Source organism: Microtus pennsylvanicus, chromosome 16 (assembly GCF_037038515.1).
Source record: "Microtus pennsylvanicus isolate mMicPen1 chromosome 16, mMicPen1.hap1, whole genome shotgun sequence".
Lineage (NCBI taxonomy): Eukaryota > Metazoa > Chordata > Mammalia > Rodentia > Cricetidae > Microtus > Microtus pennsylvanicus.
In genome coordinates, this window is record NC_134594.1 from 4,980,758 (window position 1) to 5,004,680 (window position 23,923).

A 23,923-nucleotide genomic window follows, 5' to 3' on the forward strand; every position below is an offset into this window, starting at 1 on the left:
TGGGCTCCACAGTACAAACCTGTCTCACAACACATTTCTTTTAAACTGAGTTTCCCCGAGAACCTGTCTCACAACACATTTCTTTTAAACTGAGTTTCCTCATAAAAATATTATCCAGGGTAAAGAACCAAATTCCAATAGTGAATGTTTTAGTAATTGTGATTAGCAGTTCTCATTTAATTAGAGTTTAATATTTTCCAGGCACTATCCTAAATCTGCTTCCTTGCCATTCGTTTAACCTTTGTAGCCATCCTAACAGTTGAGTACTAAGGACTGCCTTATCCAGTCTGTGGCTAAAGCAGTCGCTCACGCGGCTTCTCCAAGCCGGGTCTAACCCCACTGATAGCGCTTCCCTTAACCACTAACCACACACAGCTGTGGCCAGGAAGGGGGCGGGGCGACCCGTGTTTTATATTTAAAAAATCGAAAATCGGAATTCTGCAGGAATTCCAGTGGGAAACCACAAAACAATCAGGGCAGCTCAGGGCTGCAGCGGGCGGGCGGGCGGGCGGTCGGCCAAAATCCCGGTTCCAACTGCGCCTTTCACCCCGGGGCGCCCGGCAGCAGCAGGACAGGGAGGAGGGGGACCCGGACTCGGACCGCGACGACGGAAGACCGGGCCGGAGACAGAGGAGAGGACCGAGGGTGGAAGAAGGTGGCGTAGCCCGTGCTGCCCACCGCGGCGGGGAGGCTGCCTCCGACGCCGCAACCACGGCTCGGGCACCGCATCCCCTCCCGTCCCGCACACCCCACGCAGTCCTCACCACGCTTAAACGGAAAGGAGAGCCGCTCCGGCGCCGTCCTCCGCTATCCTCACACCCTCACGGCCCTCACTGGCGCCATGGCTCGAGGGAAGCCGCCGCCGATTCAAAAATCCGGCCGCTCTCTCCGAGAGCCATGCTGATTGGCGCCCTCGACCACCCTCCTCTCCATAGGCTGGAGCCCCGAGGGCAGTGCTGATTGGTCACAGCCCAACGCCCGCCTCCAGGCAGAGCCGGTTGATTGGCTGTGCGTGGCTTTCAAATAAGCTAAACGGCTGCAGCGTGCGGACGTCAGCGGAGTGCCCGGATGTGGCCGCGAGGGGGCGGCGGCCCCTCTAGAGCGGCAGGTGTCTCTGTGGTTACCGCTTGTTTACTCAGTAAACAGCACAGCTTCCTGAGCACCAGTCCCTCTCTCTACCATCGCCTCCACCTCAAGAAACAGCACCAAGCGCCCCAAGTCCTTCCGCTCTTATTGCTTCCCAGGTTCTGTTTTTAAAGCCAAGCTTGCACCTGAGCAATTTAAAATTTTGTGAGATTCTAGAATCTCCGGAGGCAAAATCGCCTCAGGGTTGCTCCTCCCACCCCGCCCCAAGCGCGGGAAGGTCCTGGGAAGTCAGGACGGACAATTTTTCCTGGGGTCAGTGTTGCTCTACTGTAAATTGTTCCTACAATATTCTACGTTCTAAAATGTTCTACAATAGAATCGTTTAAGAAAAATGCACTTCTAGCTGGGTGTAGCTGTGACCCCAACCACTGAGGAGGAGGATGCTGGAGGTGGAGGACAAGACCAGCTTGGATTACACAGGGTGACCCTGTCTCAAAACAACTATCTTTACTTAGAAAAAAAAAAAAAAACACTACCAAGTGAATGTTGACTTAAATGAAAGTGCAGTGAATCTGTTGCGAAGCCCCCAAATCTCAATAGAAGGAAGAAAACTATTTTTTTTTCGGATTTATTTATTTTAAATTTTATGTGCCTGTTTTTTTTTTGGGGGGGGGGTTGCCTGCATGTATGTATTTTCCCTGATTTAGATTTATTTTAAATTTTATGGGCTTGATATTTTTGCCTGCATGTATGTGTTTTCCCTGAATGTAATTGTGTCGTCTGAGTGTCTGGGTGCCCTTGAAGGTTAGAAGCCGCAGGCCAGGATACCCCTGAGTGGAATTACAGAGGATTATGAGTTACCTTGTGGGTGCTAGAAATCGAACCAGAGCAACAAGTGCTTTTAACTACTGAGCCAACTCTCCAGTAAAAACTACTACTTTAAGAACAACACAACTTCTTTCTAGATTTGTCAGACTCTGTAGCAATTTGAAAAGTTTGTCGCGTACTTCAGAGAATGAGTAAAACAATCTGTAATCTTAGGTTTGTTTGTTCTTCTGCTTACCAGTTTCTAAGGCCTGCCTTTCACTACAATTCTGTACTAGCCGTTAGTAAGGAAGAAAAGAAAAATGGGCATTGAAATTGTCCTCTGGAGCTTGCTTGCATACTTAAGCTTGGGTGTGTCTGGCATTCCAAACATTCTCATCTCTAAAGTACTTTAAACTGGAAGCAGCCCGCTTCCTTTGTGACTGCCTTAGGGAGGCCAGCTTCCCCAACTGTCTGCTGAGGAAGCAGTCAAACTGCCTTCCAAAGCTTGTGGGGCACACAGCGTGAGAAAAGAGCGGGAGATTCCATCTCGCTTGCAAGTTTTTATTTACTCAGCAGATATGTATTAACCGTCAGCAAGCCTTGGACTTGCTTGGGGGTAAAAGCATAAATTAGAGCCAGACAGTTGTGGTGCATACCTTTAATTCCAGCTCCTGGGAGGCAGAGGCAGGTGAATCTCTGTGAGTTTGAGGCCAGCCTGAGCTACAGAGCGAGTTCTAAGACAGGTTCCAAAGCTACACACAGAAACCCTGTTCCAAAAAACAAACAAACAAAACCCCACCAAGAATGAGGTATAGGTCCTGCCTGTGGAGGCTTCAGTGGGGTGTGGTGGTGCGCACTTGTAATCCCATCCGAGTACAGGTGGCTACAGTTTAAGGTCATCCTTGGGTGCATATCAAGTTCCAGGCCAGCCTGGACTCTGAGACCCTGTCTCAAAATATAAGGGAACCCAGAAATAACAAATGGATGTAAAGGAAAACAGTGTTGTTGTGGTAAAAATTAACTGGCATCAGCTGCAGCAGGTGTAGAACAGAGTCTTACTAGGCACGGCATGCAGAGAAAGTGCGTATCTATTTAGTGGATTATAGAGGGGAAAAGGAAGGGAGGAAAGGGGAGAAGGGGGAAGAGCAGAGAGAGGCAGAGGGGGGGAGGTGAGAAGTGGGGAGAAGGGTGAGGCAGAAGCTGCCTCTTCAGGAGGCAGGGCTTGTCTCTTCGGGAGGGGAATATTTTAGACAATTACTCCTATGCTTTCTTATGATCTTTGTGGGCATAAGACACAATCATGATATTTATACATTCATACAGTAAAACACTAATACACATAAAAAAACATTTTAAATCTAAAAGTGTTTTTAATGTGAAATATAAAAAAGACATGTACATTGGTCTTTATTAAGCAAGTTCCAAGACAGACAAGGTTACATAGGATACCCTGTCTCAAAACATAACTGAAGAACAATTGATAAAACTCGGAGAGAGAAATTGGGCTTCAACCAGAAGAGCTGAAAAGCAAAACAGCCAGATACTGGCTCTTACCTCAACCTCAGTCCAAAAATGGCAATCCTGCCTCCAGGAATCTCAGAGTGAGACTGTCTGAGAGCTGTTTCTTTCCATTTTATAATTCTCTCTAGGGCTGGGATTAAAGGTGTGCACCGCCCAGTTTCTGTGGCAGCTAGTGTGGCTACTGGGATTAAACGTGTGTGTGTTACCACTGCCTGGTCTGCAAGGCTGACCTGTGAAGCTGTTTTACTCTCCCGATCCCCAGGCAAGCTTTGTTTATTAAAATACAATTGAAATGCTGTTGTCTGGGTTTCTGTCCTGCCTGGTTTCTGTCCTCCCACCAGGTCCCACAGCCATTTAGCCCCGAAGAAATTACACAGAGGTCTATATTAATGATAAACTGATTGGCCCATTAGCTCAGGCTTCTTATTAACTCTTATAACTTATATTAACCCATTACTTTTATCTGTGTTAGCCACATTGTTCAGTACCTTTTTCAGAAGGGCAATCACATCTTCCTTCTATGATTGGGACAGGACTGGGGAGGAATGGGCTTCTTCCTTCCCAGAATTCTCCTGTTCTCATTGACCCGCCTCTCTACTTCCTGTCTGGTTGTCCCACCTATACTTCCTGCCTGGTTACTGGCCAATCAGCATTTATTTAAAACATAATGGACAGAATATAGACAATTGTCCCGCACCAAAATGCCACTACACAAAACAAATAAAAATGTGTATATATGTATATATACTAACATATATGTATATACTAATAGATTCCCCCCCCCAATAGATTTCTCCAACTATGCAGTAAGCCAGACCAAATCAAATTGAAAAAGTATTTATTTGAGCAAAGATGTATTTGAGCAAAGCAATTCCTGGATGAATTCTCCAGTCCCAGAGCTTGAGGCCTGAGAAGTACCCACAAACAAAACCAGGTAGATTTTGTAGATTGTAGGTGAGGAGTGGCTGGGTTTGTGCCCAAGTATAGTTAAAAGATGAGCACTTTAAGGTGGGTACTTGGGTGACTGACAACTTCAGAGGAAGTTGCAAAAATTCAGAACTGGGCTTTTGACGACTTTCCTTTGTTCAGAGGCTCTCTGAGTAGGCAGGGTTTGAAGAGAGAAACAGCAATAGAGCTTTCTGGATCATGCAGGGGTGAGCTGGAGGTTCCAACCAAACACATGCCATATATAGATACCAAAGTATATATGTACACACACACACACACACACACACACACACACACACACACGTACGCACACATACACGTGTTTATGAAAAACAGAAAAGAAAAAGTTAGCAAATATTTCATTATCTTGATATATGTATATCGATGTCTTATTTCCTACAACACAAGCTAGGTACCTGAGTATACTTTTTAAATTTTATTTTATGTGTATGGATGTTTTGTGAATAAGTATGTCTACATACCACAGTCATACCTGGTGCCTACATCAGTGTTAGGAATATTTTCTACTGCGAGCTCCCTGACAATGCAAAAATTCCCAAACAAGCCAAATTAAAACAAGCCAAATTAAGAAATATCCAGGTTTAATGGGAGATCTGCGCTCTCAGGTGGCCCTGAGGGAGAAACCAGGAAGCCCAGGAACGCGACTCCCGGGAGGAAGAAAAGGAGACTACATATTCTTCTTTTGAGGGAATCACTTAAATATCCTGGGGAGTGGTCCTGACCCCACCCCCAGGACCTGGCCTGCTGGGATTTGAGGTCCAGACCAGGTCTGGGGGCTGGGATAGATGCGAGGGACTGGGACCTACTCTCCCAACTTAACAATCAGGTCCCCAGGAACACCATGTGGGAGCTAGGAATCAAACCCAGGTCCTTTGAAAGAGCAGCCAATGCTCCTGCCCTCTGACCCATCTCTCCAGCCCTGAGTATTTTTTATAAACCAGTGTGTAATGACTACACCTCTTCTTTTTCCTTTTTAAACTTAATCAGTTGTACAAGTTGACATTCAAGAACTTCCAGAGTACTGTTTACAGTGATATTTATAACATTGATACTAGCTGTTTGGACCAAAACCAGCCATATTCTAAGAGTTTTGTATCAAAATAGATCAAAAAGCTCAGATTGACTTCATTTTCTCTCCTCCCCACCCCAATTTGAGACAAGATGGTGTGGTTCCCAGCCTGGCCTCTAGCTCACTACCTCCCTGAATATGACCTTGAACAGCTGTTCCTCCTACCTCATTTCCCACTGTGCTGGGATTACTGCGTTACCACCACATCCAGTTTATGCTGTACTGGGGATCCAATCCAGGGCCTTGTGCTTGTTAGGTAAGCACTCAGATAACAAGCTAGAGCCGCAATCTATTGACTTAGTTTTCTTATATCTGATGTTTTATTTTATTTTATTTTGATTTTCGAGACAGGGTTTCTCTGTAGCTTTTTTTTTTTTTTGGTTCCTGTCCTGGAACTAGCTCTTCTAGACCAGGCTGGCCTCGAACTCACAGAGATCCGCCTGCCTCTGCCTCCCGAGTGCTGGGATTAAAGGCGTGTGCCACCACCGCCCGGCTATTTTTTATTTTTTTGAGACAGGGTTTCTCTTTGGTGGAACAACCCTAGCTGTACTGCAACTCACTCCGTGGATCAGGCTGGTCTTGAACTCACAGGGATCCACCTGCCTCTGCCTCCCGAGTGCTGGGATTTATTAAAGGTGTGTGCCACCACTATCTAAATGGTTTATGTCTTATCTTAAAGCGATTGTTTTTCCTATTTACTAATTTGGTTCTAAAAGCTACTACTTTGTGTATAAACTAGAATAAATTACCTACAAAGTAAATAGTACAATTGAGGGGTTTTTAGTTTTATTTGGTTTGGTGTGGTTTGGGTTTTTTGTTTTGTTTGATTTGGTTTGGTTTGGTTTTTGTTTGCTTGTTTGTTTTCCCTGAGACAGGGTTTCTCTGTGTAACAGTCCTGGCTGGCCTGGAACTCACTTTTGTAGACCGTGCTGGGATTAAAGGAGTGTACTACCACCACCCAGCTTTAATTTTCTTTTTAAATACCTAACGCCTTCTTCCCCCCCCCCCCCTTTGTTATGCCCAAGTTTCTGGTTCCCAAATGAATTCACAGAACCGGATTTCCAATGCAAATTACATGTTTTTAATTCAAACTTACGTTTGTACCAGCACTTTTCCAGCACCCCAGCAGGGTGGGTGCAGAAAGTGTGGCAGGGAGCCCTGGGAGGGGAGAACTTTTAAAGGGGAAATCAGGGGGAGTTCAGGTCCTGTCGTCTTGGGATTGGGTAAGGAGGGAGTGAGGGCGTAGGATAAGGTACTTTCTGAACACATTGGTCAGTTTTTTGGGCAAGAAAACCTAACAACGAACCATAAATTACTGACAAGGTATCTTCAAGGACAGGATGCCTCCTAGGAACATCTGGACCTGGTTAAATTTTATGTCCCTGTTCCCTATCTTTTTAATCGGCCATTTTTAGGGTATCTGATCAAATTTCTGCAATCACAGCACATTTCTGGAGCTGAGATCTGCCCAACCCCCAGCTCATTATATGGCTTAAGATGAAGCCCTTCTTTAAAATGGAGTTTGCAAAGGCAGGTCCTCATATCCCTCCTTTTTTGTAACTATGAGATCCCAATCATGGGCCCCCATCTTGCTTTAATATGAAGGGGGGGGGGCAATAGCCATCCTTGATTTGTCTCTTGTTCTCTTTTGCATTTGGACAGTTGTTTTTTTGTTTTTTGGGGTTTTTTTGTTGTTGTTTTTGTTTGTTTGTTTGTTTTTACCATGGATTTTTTTTTAGTACCCCAGAATGGTCAACATAGAAAAAACATTTTTTTTTTAAAGCCAGTGCTGCATATAGTCCCCCTATGTAAGGGAGTTTTCTTTTTCTTTTGATTTAGCATCTCAACCAGGGGTTACATGGTGATGTATTCTTGGAACTGTTTCCGACTGACTTTGGGACATCATTGTCAGGGCCTAACAAACACGAAATGCTAGTCAAAAATGAGGAGGGGATTTAGGAAATGGGGTATTACTGAGAGCATCTGGTTCACGGACTGTTGAGCATTTCCATGGGCTGGACTGGTCCACATCATCTTTCAGTAAGCCCTGGGTTCCCAGTCATATGGGGCAGAATGTAGTCACAACTGATGCTTGATGTGTCTGCCAGCCAAGTGGGAACCTGTTGAGACAAGTTTAAACTAGGAACAGGAGTTAAAAATTTATGTACTTAAAGAAAAATAACACATTTGAAACTTTTAGGCCCATATTGAAAAATCATAGAAAAAAACAGATAACAGGTATCTGTAAAACAGCAGAAATACACTCATATCTTTGAGTCCTAACAAAAACTGTAAATTTGGGTTAAAAGCATGTAAGCCTATATTCCAAAGACAACAAAAAAAATTTAAATCTTAAGCTTGTGACCCAAACAGTACATATCATTGCTCTGTCAGCTTTATCAGAGTTATAACATAGAAGGGAAAAGAAATCTGAAGCAATTTTATTTAGTTATTTATGTATACCGTTATAACTTGCACTTATATCTTAAATTATCGTTTGAAACCCTTAAAGTTTATGAACCTTTATATCTCCAGACCTTTATATATCTTAGAACATTCTTCTTATGCTGCCAAACTCACAAAGCTATAGCCCTCAATACTGTCAGAGATCTCAAAAGGACAAATAAGTACAAACCAAACAGCCTCTGAATCTATAAAAAAAAAAATGGGGACCAGCCCATACATACTCATACCCAGGTCTCCATAGCACTGGAGGCAGAAGTATCAGAACAGCAGGCTTCACCAGACCCATAAGGTGAGAGATTCCTGTGGAAGAGAGACATGGAAAAGACTGACCATATTTTGTCTAGGCAAAAGTGGCACAATCAATTCTCCAATGTTCATAGTCTGGGTTGGTTCCCAGTGATGACCATCGTCATTATCCAGGTGGAGACATCGTGGTGTCCCATAATCTTTGGAGACCTTGGGTTACTGCTGGGATCTGGGAGTCTTTGTCTGATATAAACTTTTTAATTATTATTTTAAATGTCATATTCTGCAGACCTCTGAAGTATTTTAGGGCTGCCTAGGTATATCTGATTAGGCAAACTTTGTTACTAATTACTTGTTTTAAGCTTGACTTTAAAAACCTATACAGGGAACTGAGTAAGGCTTATCCCTGCAATTAATTATATCAGTATCTTGAGGATATCTGACTATTAACCTGTATTTTCTAATTGTCTGCAGTATGTTAACAGCTTTTTTAGGACTAAAACTTTACACTCCATGTTAGGTCAGGTTTTAGCTTTAAAAATCCTTTTAGGGGCTGGAGAGATGGCTCAGAGGTTAAGAGCACTGGCTGCTCTTCCAGAGGTCCTGAGTTCAATTTCCAGCAACCACATGGTGGCTCACAACCATCTGTAATGAGATCTGGCACCCTCCTCTGGCATGTGGGCATACATCGAGGCAGAATGTTGTATACATAATAAATAAATCTTAAAAAAAATCCTTTTAGTATTAATACCTTGGCTTCACAATTCCCTTTCTCCTGCTTCCCGAGAGTTCTCCACAGTGCATTCTCATACGAGCCTCCATGTGGCAGCCATGTTGCTGCTTCTGTCCTGGTCTCCAGTCTACACTTGCCCACCATCCCTACTCCATTTCCAGCCTCAGGTTTTTCCAGTCAGGACCTCCACTGCCTGTTTCTTTCTCCAGAGAGAAGGCAGTCCCACATCCAAGGCTGGTCTTGAGAGTGATGGCCCCAGGCTAACATAGCAGTATAAGACCCCTCCCAGATGTGAGAGAGAGAGAGACAGACAGACAAGACAGACAAAGGGAGGAAATTTAACCATCATTTAAAAACAAGAGTGGGCCTATCTCTCTTGGCTTCAGGTAGGCATTGCAGTGTTTAACTGAGTCAATGCCTGAGGTATTAGAACTTGTCCAGAGTATAATCATTAATGAGAAATAGCTGTGTTGGGGCTGGAGAGATGGCTCAGAGGTTAAGAGCATTGCCTGCTCTTCCAAAGGTCCTGAGTTCAATTCCCAGCAACCACATGGTGGCTCACAACCATCTGTAATGAAGTCTGGTGCCCTCTTCTGGCCTGCAGGCATACAAGCAGACAGAATATTGTATACATAATAAAAAAAAAAGGAAATAGCTGTGTAAATAACAACTCATATGGTTTTAAGTCTAATATTCAAGGATTGTGATACCTTATACCATTAAAGAATCGCATCAGTCACTGTATTCTTTGGACATCTTCCTGCCGGGTCTTAAGACAGTGCAAGTAGCTAAAATTAATCACTTTTTTTTTTAACTGTGAAGATCTTGTGAGAATCTTTTTCTTGTGGGTCATCTGGGCTTGAGAGAAACCCGTGGCTCCTCTAACTTCTTTTGTTTTTCAGTTGTCCCATGCATGTGAGAATAATTCAAAGGACTTGCTTGACCATGACTTCCCTTGAAGTATGGAGTCTTTTTCTTGGTACCACTCTGAGGTGTAAACCTGACACCATGAGAGTTCGCCAGGTGGGGTCAGTCAGCGGGCCTGGACATGACAAGTGCAAGATGACACAGCTAACGTAGTAACAGTCATTTGTCTTAGAAGATAGGATTGCCTAATATTACCTTAATGAAAGAAATTCATATATCCAAATGGCATACATAACAAATAAATATTACCTGTGTATGTACTTCTAAACTGTAGGGCTTGGTAAATTCTCAAGTAAAACTTATCGAAAAAAACAGCGAGACAGTCTTCATACACTTAAATCGATCTATTATAAATGATACTTTTGGTTTTGAATACGTGTAAGTGGCAGCTAGAGACAGAGCTTTATATTGTAAGATAAATAATGATTCAGTAAAAGGAGCTTTGATGGATGTTTTGAAACACAATATGCTCGAGTCTAACATGGGAATACCAAGTCCACCTTGAGAGGTTGAGATGTACCAATCCTGTGTCTTTTTCTTTTTTCTTTTTCTTTTTTTTTTTTTTTTGGTTTTTTCGAGACAGGGTTTCTCTGTGGTTTTGGAGCCTGTCCTGGAACTAGCTCTTGTGTGTCTTTTATATAGGTGAGTTGAGTCCATTTACATTAAGGGATATTAATGACCAGTGGTTGCTATCTCCTGTTAATTTAGTTTTCATCGTTGGTGATGTTAATTTGTGCATTTTTTTTCTTTGGGATTTGCTGTAACAAGATCATCAATTCTCTGTGTTTTTGTTAGTATAGCTATCTTCCTTGTATTTTGTGTAGGGCTGGGTTTGTGGCTAGGTATTGGTGAAATCTAGATTTGTCATGGAATATCTTGCTTTGTCCTTCTATGGTGATCAACAGTTTTGCTGGGTATAGTAATCTGGGCTGGCATCCATGGTCTCTTAATGTCTGCATAATGCTTGACTAGGACCTTCTGGCTTTCATTGTCTCCACTGAGAAGTCAGGTGTAATTCTGATAGGTCTACCTTTATACGTTACTTGGCCTTTTTCCTTTGCAGCTCTTAATATTCTTTCCTTACTCTGTATGTTTAGTGTTTTGATTATTATGTGGCAAGAGGACTTTTTTTTTTTGAGCCAATATATTTGGTGTTCTGTAAGCTTCTTGTATCTTCATAGGCATATCTTTCTTTAGGTAGGGAAAGTTTTCCTCTATGATTTTGTTAAATAAATTTTCTGTGCCTTTGAGTTGAACTTCTCCTTCTTCTATACTTAGTATTCTAAGATTTGGTCTTTTCATAGTGTCCCATATTTTCTGGATATTTTGGGTTAATCTTTTGTTAGATTTGATTTTTTTTTAACTGATGAGTCTGTTTCCTCTATTGTTTCTTCAGCGCTTGAGATTCTTTCTCTCTTCCATCTCTTGTATTCTGCTGTTCATGCTTGTGTTTGTGGTTCCTGATCTTTTTCTCATGATTTCTGTTTCTATAATTCCTTCAGCTTGTGTTTTCTTTATTGTTTCTATTTTAGTTTTCAAGTCCTGTTAGTTTCTTTCATATGTTTGATTTCTTTTTCTTGGTTTTCTTTGAGAGATTTCCTGATGTCTTCCAATTTTTTGTTTGTCTTTTCCTCAATTTCTTTAAGGGAATTTCTCATTTCATCTTTAAGAATTTCAAACATTCTCTTGAAGTTACTTTTTAGGTTATTTTCTTCTGGTTCATCTATATTTGGTTGTTCAGGTCTTGCTGTTGTAGGGTCTTTAGGTTTTACTGGTGTTGTGTTGCTCTTTGTGGTGTTGCATGTGATCTTACCTTTTCTAGTCATCTTTTCCTCTAATAGGTATGGTTGGCGCTATCTGAGATTCTGTTGAATAATCTTCTAGGTGCCAGTGAATCCAAAGCTCAGATGGTTGTTCCTTGTGGTACAGACAGTGCCACAGTTCTAGTTACCCCATTGGTTTTCTGTGTTCCTGGTGATAGCTCAGTGCTACTGTGCTTTGTTCTGCTCCCTTGCTGTCTCAGGCCTACTTTGGTCCAGGTTGCCGGCTTTGCCCTGTTTCTGTAAGTCCTGGTCTGGATCCCCTTCTGCAGAAGTCCCTGGCTTGGAGTTGGACCTGTTCTGGTGGAGATCGCTGACTCTGAGTCAGGTCGCTGGCTCAATCTTGATCTGCCAGTGTCCCAGGACTGGGTTGGCTTCCAGGACTGGATTTGCTTTGGCTTCTGCTCCCGGTGGAGCTTGTTTCCTCAGGCCCTCTCAGTCTTAGGTGACTCTACCAATTTAGTTATAAACTCGTTGAGGCTCTGGAACAGCAAGCCTTCCCTCCCCCATCCTTCTCCCTTTATCTTCAGAGCTGCGACACCTCCACTAGGGAAACCTTTTCTCTCAAGCTGCAACACTTACACTAGTCACTTGCAGAAATTAAGAGGGAAGAACCACAAACATAATGAGATCACAGCAAACCGAAGTCCAACAGTGACCAATATCTGGGATGCACTCATGATCTGGGCTTAGGCAACCCCGTTTCTCTTTGCCCACCACAGCACCTATAACTCATCTTACAGGCTCAAGTCAACTTCATTACACAGCTGCTGATGTCTTCGGTAGTCATCCCACAGTTAATGACATAAAACCAGCACTACCTGGGTGACATTTACATATTACAACCTGAGATGCAAACTTGGCCCTCAGTGCACCCCCTCTGTGTGCAGACTCTGAGGAAATAGTTCGGAGACTTAAACCTCAGCAATACTGGTCTCGTGTGTGTGTGTGTGTGTGTGTGTGTGTGTGTGTGTGTGTGTGTGTGTGTGTGTGTGTGTTAGAGGCAGGGTTTTTCTGTATAGTTCTGCCCTGGACCAGGCTGACCTTGACTTTGCAGAGATCCTCTTGCCTCTTTCTCCCTAGTATTCGGATTTAAGGCATGCACTACCACCACCTGGCCTCTGCCCATTTTTGTCTGATACTAGCTGTTTATATACATCTTCCCTACTACATCTCACTACACACCATGAAGTCAAGTATTAAAGGTTGCAATGTGTAGATTACCCTGGTTTTGTTTCTGTTTTGAGACAGTCTCATATAACTCACACTGGCCGCATCTATAAACACACACACACACACACACACACACACACACACACACACACATTTACAAAGAGTCATACCTGCTAAGAATTTCATTTGAAGCTTTATTTTAATGAATAGCCATGAAATTTCTATCAATTTTTTAAAAAACTATTAGCATTTTCCAATGAAATTGTCACACTTCCAAGTTGGCTATGCTACAGCATCTTCTATCCTGTCACCCTTCCCTGCAAAACAAGCTTTGTAGCCAGAGTGAGCCAGAAGAAGCTGCTTTGCACACTTCGACAGTCAGTAATTAGTATATGAACCTTCGCTTTATTCATGTGAGTGATTAGGCTGTGAATCACTTGACACCGTTTGCAGCGCTGCAAAGGTAGCCCTGGTGCTTTGCTGGGCACTAGAATTAGCTCCCTAGGTGAAGCAAAAACGGAAAGCATTAGTTTAAATTAGGTAATTAGATTAGCAATTGTTAGCTCGGAGAAGAAAACCTCACCCTGTTCACTGGTTTCATTTTTTAATTTTACAGATGACCTTTTCCAAGATCCACAACAAAGAGGTCATGCAAGGTTAGCTAACTAGAAAGTGGCAAAACCAAGATCGAAAGGCTCATGTCTATTAATCTGTTCTCGTACAGTATGCATAGAAAAGCACCAATATACTTACCGTAATACATACGTTTTACCTTTTGTTGTTCTTTTTTGTCTTTCTGAATTTTGAGACAGGTGTCCTCCATGTAGCCTTGGTTGTCCTAGAACTCACTGTGTAGACCGTTGTAGCCTTGAACTTGGATAGTCACCTGCCTCTGCCTCCAGAGTGCTGGGATTAAAGGCATGCACTATGAATGCCCACCTATGTTTTACCTCTTTTAAAAATGGGCTAAAGGGACTAGAGAGATGAAGAGATGATCTGTCACTCTCCTCTGCAGGCAGTAGGCACACACATGGCATCTGCTCATGCAGACATAGACATAAATTAAAAGTGAAAAATGAACAGCTGTGGTGACTTACATTCAGGAAGGAGATGCAGGAAGATTGCCAAGAATTAAATGCTAGCCTGAACGTCACAGTGAGTCCCAAGCCAACCTGGACTACAGAGTGTGGCTTTGACTCTAATAAACAAACAAAAATTAGTGTTCAGGAGGCTGAGGCAGGAGGATCAAGAATTAAAGGTCAGTATGGGCTGTAGTGAGTTCTAGTCTGTCTTGTATTACAATGACCCTATCTCAAACAACACAACCAACTAAAAGTAAATGAACAAATAAATAAATAAAGCATTCTATAGGAGCCTTATTGCTTTGCTCTCCAGTACCTAATAACAGTCTCTAGCCCAGAGCACATTCTCAAAACTAATCCTAAGAATTACTTTCAGTACGCAAAATGACATGGCACAAATCTAAAGTCATGTCTTTTATAAAATGCTTCATCTTAGTACGTCTGTTTGATCTAAACTATACCTGCTTATTACATGATAGCTGCAACCCCAACCATGTAATGCAAAGAATTGAACCTGGAGTCTTGTGGACTCTGATGTGTTAAGCTTATCCCCATTCATATCGCTCTTCTCTTAAGTTCTAAATTTGCCTTCTTTAGCAGTGTCTATGCCTGCCCTTCAAGTCTACTTGTTCCTCTATCTTCTCGCTCCCAGTGTGTGTGTGTGAACGCGTGTGCATGTGTGTGTGCTTGTGTGTGTGTTTAAGACAAGGTATCCTAGACCTAAGGATAACCTTGATCTTCCGATCCTCCTGCCTCTACTTCCCCAGTGCTGAGGTTACAGGTGTGGAACTGAGGTGGCAGGCATGCAGTGCTATGCCCTGTTTGTTGGTGCTGGGGAATAAACCCATGAACCTGGGCATGCTGAGCTACATCCCCAGCTCGCTGTCTCCATTCCCTTAATATCATCACATTTATGCTTGTCCATTTATAGCTTCCTAAGGACTGGTCCAACTGTTCTCATGGTCAGAATCCCCATTCTCCAGCTCCTAGCACCACAAATATCTCCTCTATGGTATTGGTTAAATGACTGGACAGATGTTGGTTTTGTTTCCTATCTCTGATACTTGAAAGGACACTGTACTTCTGCTCTGCATTTTATCCACAGTGCCTAAAAGCATGAAAATAGCAAAAATATTGAAATAATAAGGCCATGAACTCACAATTTTCTACATTAATTAATTTTATTGTGTGTTTGTAATTATACTGTTTCTTACCAGGTATAATGAATTTAGTGATGTCTTCCCAGAATTAATACAATTATATTAAGGTTGAAATAACTTACAATTTTTAATGAATTTTTTTTAACATTTTTTTAATATTTATTTATTTATTATGTACACAATATTCTGTTTGTATGCCTGAAGGCCAGAAGAGGGCGCCAGACCTCTTTACAGATGGTTGTGAGCCACCATGTGGTTGCTGGGAATTGAACTCAGGACCTTTGGAAGAGCAGGCAATGCTCTTAACCACTGAGCCATCTCTCCAGCCCCTTTTTAATGAATTTTTAATTTATTTTATTGAGCTATACATTTTTCTCTGCTCCCCTCCCTGCCTTTTCCCCTTCAACCTTCTCCCAAGGTCCCCATGCTCCCAATTTACTCAGGAGATTTTTCTACTTTCCTTGTAGATTAGATCATGTATGTCTCTCTTAGAGTTCTCATTGTTGTCTAGGTTCTCTGGGATTGTATTTTGTAGGCTGGTTTTCTTTGCTTTATGTTTAAAAACCGCATATGAGTGAGTACATATGATATTTGTCTTTCTGGGTCTGGGTTATGTCACTCAAAATGATGTTTTCTAGATCCATCCATTTACCTGCAAATTTCAAGATGTCATTATTTTTATCTGCTGTGTAGTACTCCATTGTGTAAACATACTACGTTTTCCTTATCCAGTCTTTGGTCGAGGGGCATTTATGTTGTTTCCAGGTTCTGGCTATGACAAACAATGCTGCTATGAACATAGCTGAACACGTGTCCTTGTGGTACAATTGAGCATCCTTTGGATATATACCCAAAAGTGGTATTACTGGGTCTTAAGGAAAGTTTTTTTCCCTAATTTTCTGAGAAATCACCACAAAGACATCCAAAGGGGCTGTACCAGCTTGCACTCCCACCAGCAATGCAGGAGTGTTCCCTTTACCCCACAACCTCTCCAGCATAAATTGTCATTGGTGTTTTGATCTTGGCCATGTTACAGGTATAAGATGGAATCTCAGAGTTGTGAAATAACTTACATTTTAAATGACATTTTGCGCACATCATCCAAAAAACTGAATGACTTTTTGAACCATAGTCAGTCCAGTTATGAATGGAAGAATGTTAATGTTCAACATTACCAATCAGATTCAGTTAAGGCTTGCTCAGGTTTATACATCCGGGCAATTCATTTGCCGAGATTATAGTCTTTCATGTGTTATATACCAACACCTGTCAATGGCTTTCATGTCATCATCACATCTGAGATCCCAAAGTGACCATCAGTTCTACAGAAAAGTGTTCTCTGATAATCAGAGTGCTTTGATTATATTCAGCCATATTGTGGTTGCAATTCAAGTGAATGAAATAATGAAAGTTTATGTACAGCTAACATAAAAATGGGGCCTGGCACGGTGACACATACCTGAAATCCTAGCACTCAGAAGGTAGAGGAAGCCAATTAGTCTAACTGGCATAGTGAGTTCCGGGTCATCCAAACAAATAAAGCACCTATATCAGTTACTTTTCTGTTACTGTGATAAAACACCGTGACCAAAGCAACTGATATAGGAATGGGTTTATTTGGACTTACGGTCCTAGAGGGTGAAGCCTCCATCATAGCAGAGAAGTGTGGCAGGCAGCAGGCAGCAGACAGCAGGCAGCAGGCAGCAGGCAGCAGGCAGCAGGCATGGGGAGCGTCTGAGAGCTCACTTCTGGAACTGTAGGCAGGAGGAAGAGAGAGTGAACTGGGGGTACTGTGAGGCTTCGAGTCGTCAAAACCCACCCCCAGTGATGTATTTGCTCTAGAAAGGCCTTACCTCACAGACCTCCCCAAACAGCACCACCACCTGGGAACCAAGCGTTCAAATGTCAGACCCTGTGAGGGACATGCTCACTCAAACCACCATAGTATCCAACTCTTCAAAAGCAGTGGCTATTTGACCTTGGTTATATAACTGTATGATGTAAGTGGATTTCAGATTATATCTTAATGGGAATTCTGTCAAATGTTTAAGCAATATTTACTGTTTTTTACATAAAATGAGCAAATAGAAGACGAGGGACCATTTATTGATTAATGTACCACTACAAGATCTTGGAATAGGAAGGAGGAGTGGGAAGAAAGAAAAATATCTTGGACATAGACATATAAAAGTTAGAAAATTCCTGTGGCCATCCATTATGATAAATGAGGGTTATTGTATTTAAAATCCAGTGAACTGTATTACCTCATTCTTGCTGCAGTCTTCTGAGTGGTTGGGTTGGCAAGCCTTTGTCACTAGGCCCGGTGTAACTGACATGGGCTTCCCCAGGAAGTCACTCTGCTCATGAGAACATTATTAAATCTTGTGGCAGAGAATGTGCAAAGGAGTGGCCTGGGTGTGGGAACCCACATATCTGGAGCCCGGTGACAATAGGACCCAGAAGAAGTTGCAAATCCACGGTGTAACACAGTAACTAAAGCACAGGGGACTCTCACAGAATGTGAGATGCCAAGTGCCAAGGGGCATGGGAAAGTGAGGGAACCCCACATTGCGGACAACAGAACATCAGCAGAAATTCAGGTGAGCCAGCAGGGTGGCTGCGGTGGCACGACCCTGCAGTCTCAGCACTTGGGGGGTGGAGGCAGGGGGAATCAGGAGTTCAAGGTCATGAGATCCTGTTTCAAAACATTAGCACACCAAAAATAAGATAAAGTAACCAGGCAGTTTTTATAGCACTACGAAGCAAATGAGCACAACAATTTAGTTACTGGGATTTATCCTCCAGGTACTGTGTTAGGCGTAGGAATAAAACCATGAAACACACGGATATGCTCCTATTACAATTCTTTAAAACAGGAGCCCAGCCGGGTGGTGGTGGCACACGCCTTTAATCCCAGCACTAGGGAGGCAGAGGCAGGCGGATCTTTGTGAGTTCGAGACCAGCCTGGTCTACAAGAGCTAGGACAGGCTCCAAAGCTACAGAGAAACCTTGTCTAGAAAAACCAAATAAATAAATAAACAAATAAATATAAAAAACAGGAGCCCATGAGGCTGGGGCGTCTTCAGACTCGCTGTATAGTTCATAACTCCCTTCCAGGTGAAGGGGTCTGGACGTGCAGCAGCATAGCTGGTTTATGCTCTGCTGGAGTTAGTCCTAGGGTGAATGGATGGCAGGCAGGCACTCTGCCATGCCCGGCCTCAGAAGGCTCTGATCCTATCACACGGCTCTCATTTCTGGACAACTGAAAAACACAAAACTCTATATCTATGCTAATTATTTGCAATAGAGAGGTGATTTTGGCTAATGTATGTAATGTATGGAAATGTTTCCCTAATGAGCATTAATGTGGAAGTCGTGGTGCTGGGTCCAGCTGCCGCTGGAAATGGAAAATGCTCTCACTCCTTATTTTCACCTTTTCCTCACACCCAGTTGAACTTATTTTATGAATGCTATTAAAATACTGGGTCATTTTCTCCTTCATTAAACATAATTTTCCTTAATTTTTCATTAACAGTTTGCATGCTTCCTCCTTGAAGATTAAGCAGAGTCATTACATATACTACTGAATAATTAGATCATTATCAGTAATTTCAAATTACATTGTTTCATTCTTCCGAATTCAAGTTCTTTCCTTGCTGGTGGTGATTTTATTGTCTTGTTGGACCCTAGAGTCCAAACACCAACAAGGAGTTGCCCCAAGAGACCACCTCTCACAACACAGCGCATGTAAAAGCATGAGGAGTTTATTAATTCTGTCATGACAGGGTCTTCCAGCATTAGAGGCCAGAAAGACCCCGAATACCTGGTACAGGATACTTTTAAAGGAAAAAGCCACAGAAGCAAGGGGGTGTCTGGGGGTTGTTCTTTGACTATTATGATTGGCTTATTAGAAAGGGCTATTACCAATAATTGGCTGGAGAGAGGTTGCCAGATCAGATGAAGTAAGAGGTCACTTTGACCCCGTTTCCCAGGGACTGAGTCAAAACATACGTGTGTGGGTAATTGTTCAGGGACTGAGTCAACATCTTATGGGTTATCTTGCCCCAATTTCTGGAGAACATATGTGCATGTGTGGCTGTTAGGTCCTTGGTTCCCAGGGGAAAGGGAGGAGCATTACTGCTGAGACTGAGGGGGTTCAGCATTGTCAGAAATGGCCTTAGAGTTATCTTAAAGTTTTATAGTCTATCTTCAGAAATTGGGATGTGACTGCCCTTCACTTGATTTGGTTCTTTGCTGCTGTTGGTTTTTGTTTGGATGTTATTTGAGACGGTTTCTTGTAGCCCAGGTCAGCCCTGAGCTCACTAGGTAGCCAAGAATTACCTTGAATTCCTAATTCTCCTGTTTCCATCTCCCCCAGGTTCTGGAATTAGAGTTTAGCTTGTGGTGTATTTGACGCGAATCTCACTATGTTGCCCTGGCGGTCCTGGAAATTGCTGCCTAGACCAGATCCACCTCAGATCTCCCCTGTTCTGCCTTGGGGTACTGGATTTATAGACATGTACCACCATTCCTGATCTATATCGGTAGTTCTCCTCATTTTCAAAGAACTCTTAATGTGTAGTGGGAATCTAGCCACATCACTGCAGTTAGGGTAACATTTTTGTGTATTTTGTTGAAGGTACCCGGACCTTGAGGAAATTATGTAAAGAACAGTGATTGTTTCCTATGATTTATAGACTTGCTTTGCTGGAAGAGTTATCCATCCATTGCCTATCTCTAGTCACAGATTATCCAAGCACACTTGGAGGTCGTGTATTATTGGATATGCAGACAGCACACAATAAGGACTAAGGCTGCGATTTCCTTCAGATAACATGCAGAATAAATCAGAGGGACTTTTGACATGAGGAACTTGTTGGATCCCAAACACAATCTTTATGGACAGCCAATAAATATGCTTCTGAATAGAGATATGGGGTTCCCCCTGCTGCCAGAGAGCTCAGACTCCATCCTGGGGTGACTCTCCTTCAAATGGCTGCACAGCACAGCTCACCAGACAGGGATGCAGACCAGTTTTACAATTTAAATGTGAAGAAAGAGAGTCACCTTTGTCATGCTCCCTAGGAACTTTGTCAAGTTGCTTATGAAACTTGTGGTGTCCTGTTGAGTTACCAAGAAGGTCCAAGTCTTTTACCTACTCTCCCCCAAAGCTGAAAGAACAGCATTGTAAAGATCATGTTTATTTACTTATGTATTTTTTGCAAGTGTATGTGCGTGGACACACAGCTTGTGGGCATCAACTCCCTCCTCCACCGTGTGCACCTCTGGAATCCAGCTCAGGTGCTCAGCTTTGGCAACAAACGCTTCCACCTGCTCACCCATCTCACTGGCCCACAAGCACATCCACAAGCAGGGGAAGGAAGGTGAGAGTCCAGCTTCCTGGGAAACCTTGGATACTTAAAGTAGAAACCTCTTCATTTCAGATTGCAAAATCAAACAAAACAAACAAAACCTGAAATAATAATAATAATAATTTTAAAAGCTATAAGGATGAGAGGATGAGACAGGAGGATCAAGAGTTCAAGGCTAGCTCCCTGTCGTCACACACCTTTAGTCCTAGACATTTTGGGAGGCAGAGCTCTGTCAGTTTTGTGACCAGCCTGGTTTATATAGCAAGTCCCAAGCCAGCCAGAGCTACATAATGAGTCACTATCTTAAAAAAATGTTCACGGACAGTCTAGTCTATGTAGGACTTTCCAAACCTGCCTGGGGTACAGTGATTTTAAAAAAAAGTGTCGAGAGAGAGAGAGAGGGGGGGGGGGAAGGGTAAGAAAAAAAAAGAGAAGAGAAAAAAAATAAAATCGAGTTGGTGTAATATTGAGTTGGAAGCATCACCCCAGCCTCTTCCCCTGGGAGTTGTCTTGGCCTGGACTCCATCTTGGGAAGCCTGCCAAAGTATTGACCCCTCCCCAGGGAGTGCCAAAAAGCCTGCCAAGCGCTGACCCTTCCCCAGGGAGGGTCAGGACCATTCCCACAAGCTACTTAGGCTCAGACAGAAAAAGGAACACCTGGTCTTCGGGTTTTGTGTGTGCTCTCCCTCTCTGTCTTCTCCCAGCCATGCTCCTGTCTACCCGAGAGCACGGCATTTTTGATTTCGTCTACTCTGGTCTAATTGGAGTTATTTTTCATCAGCGGAGAGGCTCTTCTTAAGATTTGACTTAACAGTTGGACATTGTAAAATGCATTTATTTTAAAAATATACAAAACAAAAAAGATACTCTTGTTTTTTTATTTGTTTTGGGTTTTGTTTATTTGTTTGTTTGTTTGAGAGAGGGTCTCATGTAACCAGGTTAGAAGATACTCTTTGTTTTTGTTTTTTATTGAGAGAGGGTCTCATGTTACTCAGGCTAACCTTATTGACTATGTATTCAATGCTTGCCTTGAAGCTCTGATCCTCCTGACTTTGCCTCCTGAATGTTGGAGCTACAGATATTTACCAATCACCATACCATGTTCAGAATTATTAAAATCATAAGTCTAAGAGATAATCTTAGTTGTGCAGGTTGGGGACAGCTATAACCCCAGTGCTGGAGATCAGGGAAAAAGATTGTAAGTTTTAGGCTATTCTGGGCTACAAAGCAAATTCAAGTTCTTGTTTAAAACTAAGCAAATAAAAATCTCAAATTTTATATGTACATCTAACAACTAAAATTATAAAATCATGTTTATAGCCAAGACTATTACTACTTTCAAGCTTCTATCTGTTAAAAAAAAGTATTAATTTTATGGCTATAAATGTGTGGTTTTTACTGTTTCTGTTTGATTATCATTACTGTTTGTGATTCTTCTTAGATGTTGCCTCCATAGAATTATAAAAATGTTGATTACCTTTAGAGTCATGGTAACAAATAAAGATGAAAGAACAACTAATACTCAGTAGCCCAAGTTCTGGAGTCCCTCCCAGAGTGGAGCTTCTGACGTACAGTTTACATTTCTTCTTATTTTTGCATCAAATAGTCTAAAGTAGACCTTAGATCTTTAATGTAGGTGGGATGATAATAAGAACAGACACCTGGCTCGAATTTTAATTCACATCAAGATCTTACAAAAACAAGCAACATAGGGGGTATTGTGACCCACTTGGGAGGTGGATGCAAGAGAATTCCCAGGTTCGGGGTAGGCTCAACTATTTATCAAGACCTTACCTCAAAATAAAATTTTCATAGTATAACTAGGAAAATAGCTAAGCAGTGGAATGCTTGCTCTTGCTCAGGAGCCTTCTCCCTAGTCCCTGGTTTTTCTTTCTTTCTTTCTTTCTTTCTTTCTTTCTTTCTTTCTTTCTTCCTTCCTTCCTTCCTTCCTTCCTTCCTTCCTTCCTTTCTTTCTTTCTTTCTTCATTTATTTATTTTAGAAAATAGAATCTTTTTATTTGCAAGTTTTTTATTTATAAAAAGTAGAGTGCAATTAGATCCTCATCTTACAACTCACATACACTCAATCCAAATGGACGCGAGACTTAACTCTGACAACTGAACTTTTTCCACAGTTGAGAACAGAAGTGAGAACGTCATGACATCTGTTTGGGAAAGAAATATTGTGACACGAACCAAAAGACACAGAAAGAGCAGAAATACAAAAATGAGATTTCATACAGCCGAAGAGCTTTCACACAACAAAATAAACTCCAGAGTGTACATGTAAGACAAAGAATCTAAGAACGTGTTTCAAATCCACACGTCTGATAAGGCATAAAGGTCCAGAATGTACCCAAGTTGAAGGACAACCGGCCTGATAAAAAGGGGGACGGCTATGAGGAGGCTTTTCTGGAATACAGCACAGAGTCCAGCAATGTGTTACTAAGTCCATCATTCCTAACCAGGAGGCAGAGACTATCAAAGATACAGAGTTGGACTCTCACAAATGGCCGAATGACTGTTCCTGAGCACAGAAGATTTCTCAATGAAAAAGAGTCCTTTAGGAACAGTTGAGGGAAAATGAACAAAATCAGCCTAAGATAGTTCGACTCCAGAGCTGTACCACTCCAGGTCCCCACAATCATTAAACTCTAATGAGTTAATCAGCATTAAAGACACTTTGACGTATTTGTGGCTTTTTTCCCTCGGAATTTCAGCTTATCAGATAATCAAATGGCATTTACTCAAAAGTCTGCTGATCATAAATATGATATTGTAACCTGATGTGGGATGTCCTTCTGTACGGTGTGAATATATTTTATTACCATTGGTTAATAAAGAAGCTTATTTGACCAATAGCCAGGCAGAATAGAGCCAGGCGGGAAAAATAAACAGATACAGGGATTAAAAACAGTGGAGTCAGAGAGATGGTAGCAGTCACTGGAGAATCAAGATGTGAGGTACCAAACCGAGAGTCTTGTGGTAAAATATAGAATAATTGAAATGGGTTCATTTAAAGCTGTAAGATGTAGTTAATAATAAGACTGAGCTAATAGGCCAAACAGTTTGCAATAAATATCAAGCTTCAAATATTGGCTCTTTGGGAACTGTTGGGCGGGAGAGAAACTTCCAGTTACAGGAACCAAGTTACCCATATGCTTTGAGATCATTTCAAACCATAGACTATGTGCCCGGCATGTTTGATTTAACTTACGTTTAAGAAAACAACGTCCATCTTGCCATACCATGGGACTCCCCATGCAGTCAGCTTTCACAGGCTGAACAGGTAGCTTTAGTCATAAACCTTGTTCCCCCTTTCTCTTGCGTACCTTCTCCATGCCTTCGAATCAGAACAAGGTACTGTGTGTAAGGTGTGGCAAAGAGGCCCAAGAGCACCTCGCTCGAAAGCAACGAGTGACCCACAGGAAATGCTGAATGTGACAGTTTGATAATATCTGTTTGCGGCTCTGGGTCAGGCAGTTCAGAACA

The 23,923-nt window shown here is 42.3% G+C and overlaps 1 protein-coding gene across 6 annotated transcripts in view; it reads right to left on the reverse strand.

Annotated features, from left to right (window-relative positions):
• Ect2 (epithelial cell transforming 2) overlaps window positions 1-938 on the reverse strand; it is a 56,806-nt gene extending 55,868 nt beyond the window's left edge. For 4 of the 6 annotated variants that reach the window (XR_012908084.1, XM_075950720.1, XM_075950718.1 and 1 more), the window contains exon 1: window positions 765-879. The gene's annotated coding sequence lies outside the window, so the exon portion shown is untranslated. Of the gene's footprint in view, window positions 1-764 lie in introns of all 6 variants that reach the window. The other 2 variants (XM_075950722.1, XM_075950719.1) reach the window with 2 other exon arrangements.
• Window positions 939-23,923: the final 22,985 nt, after the last annotated feature.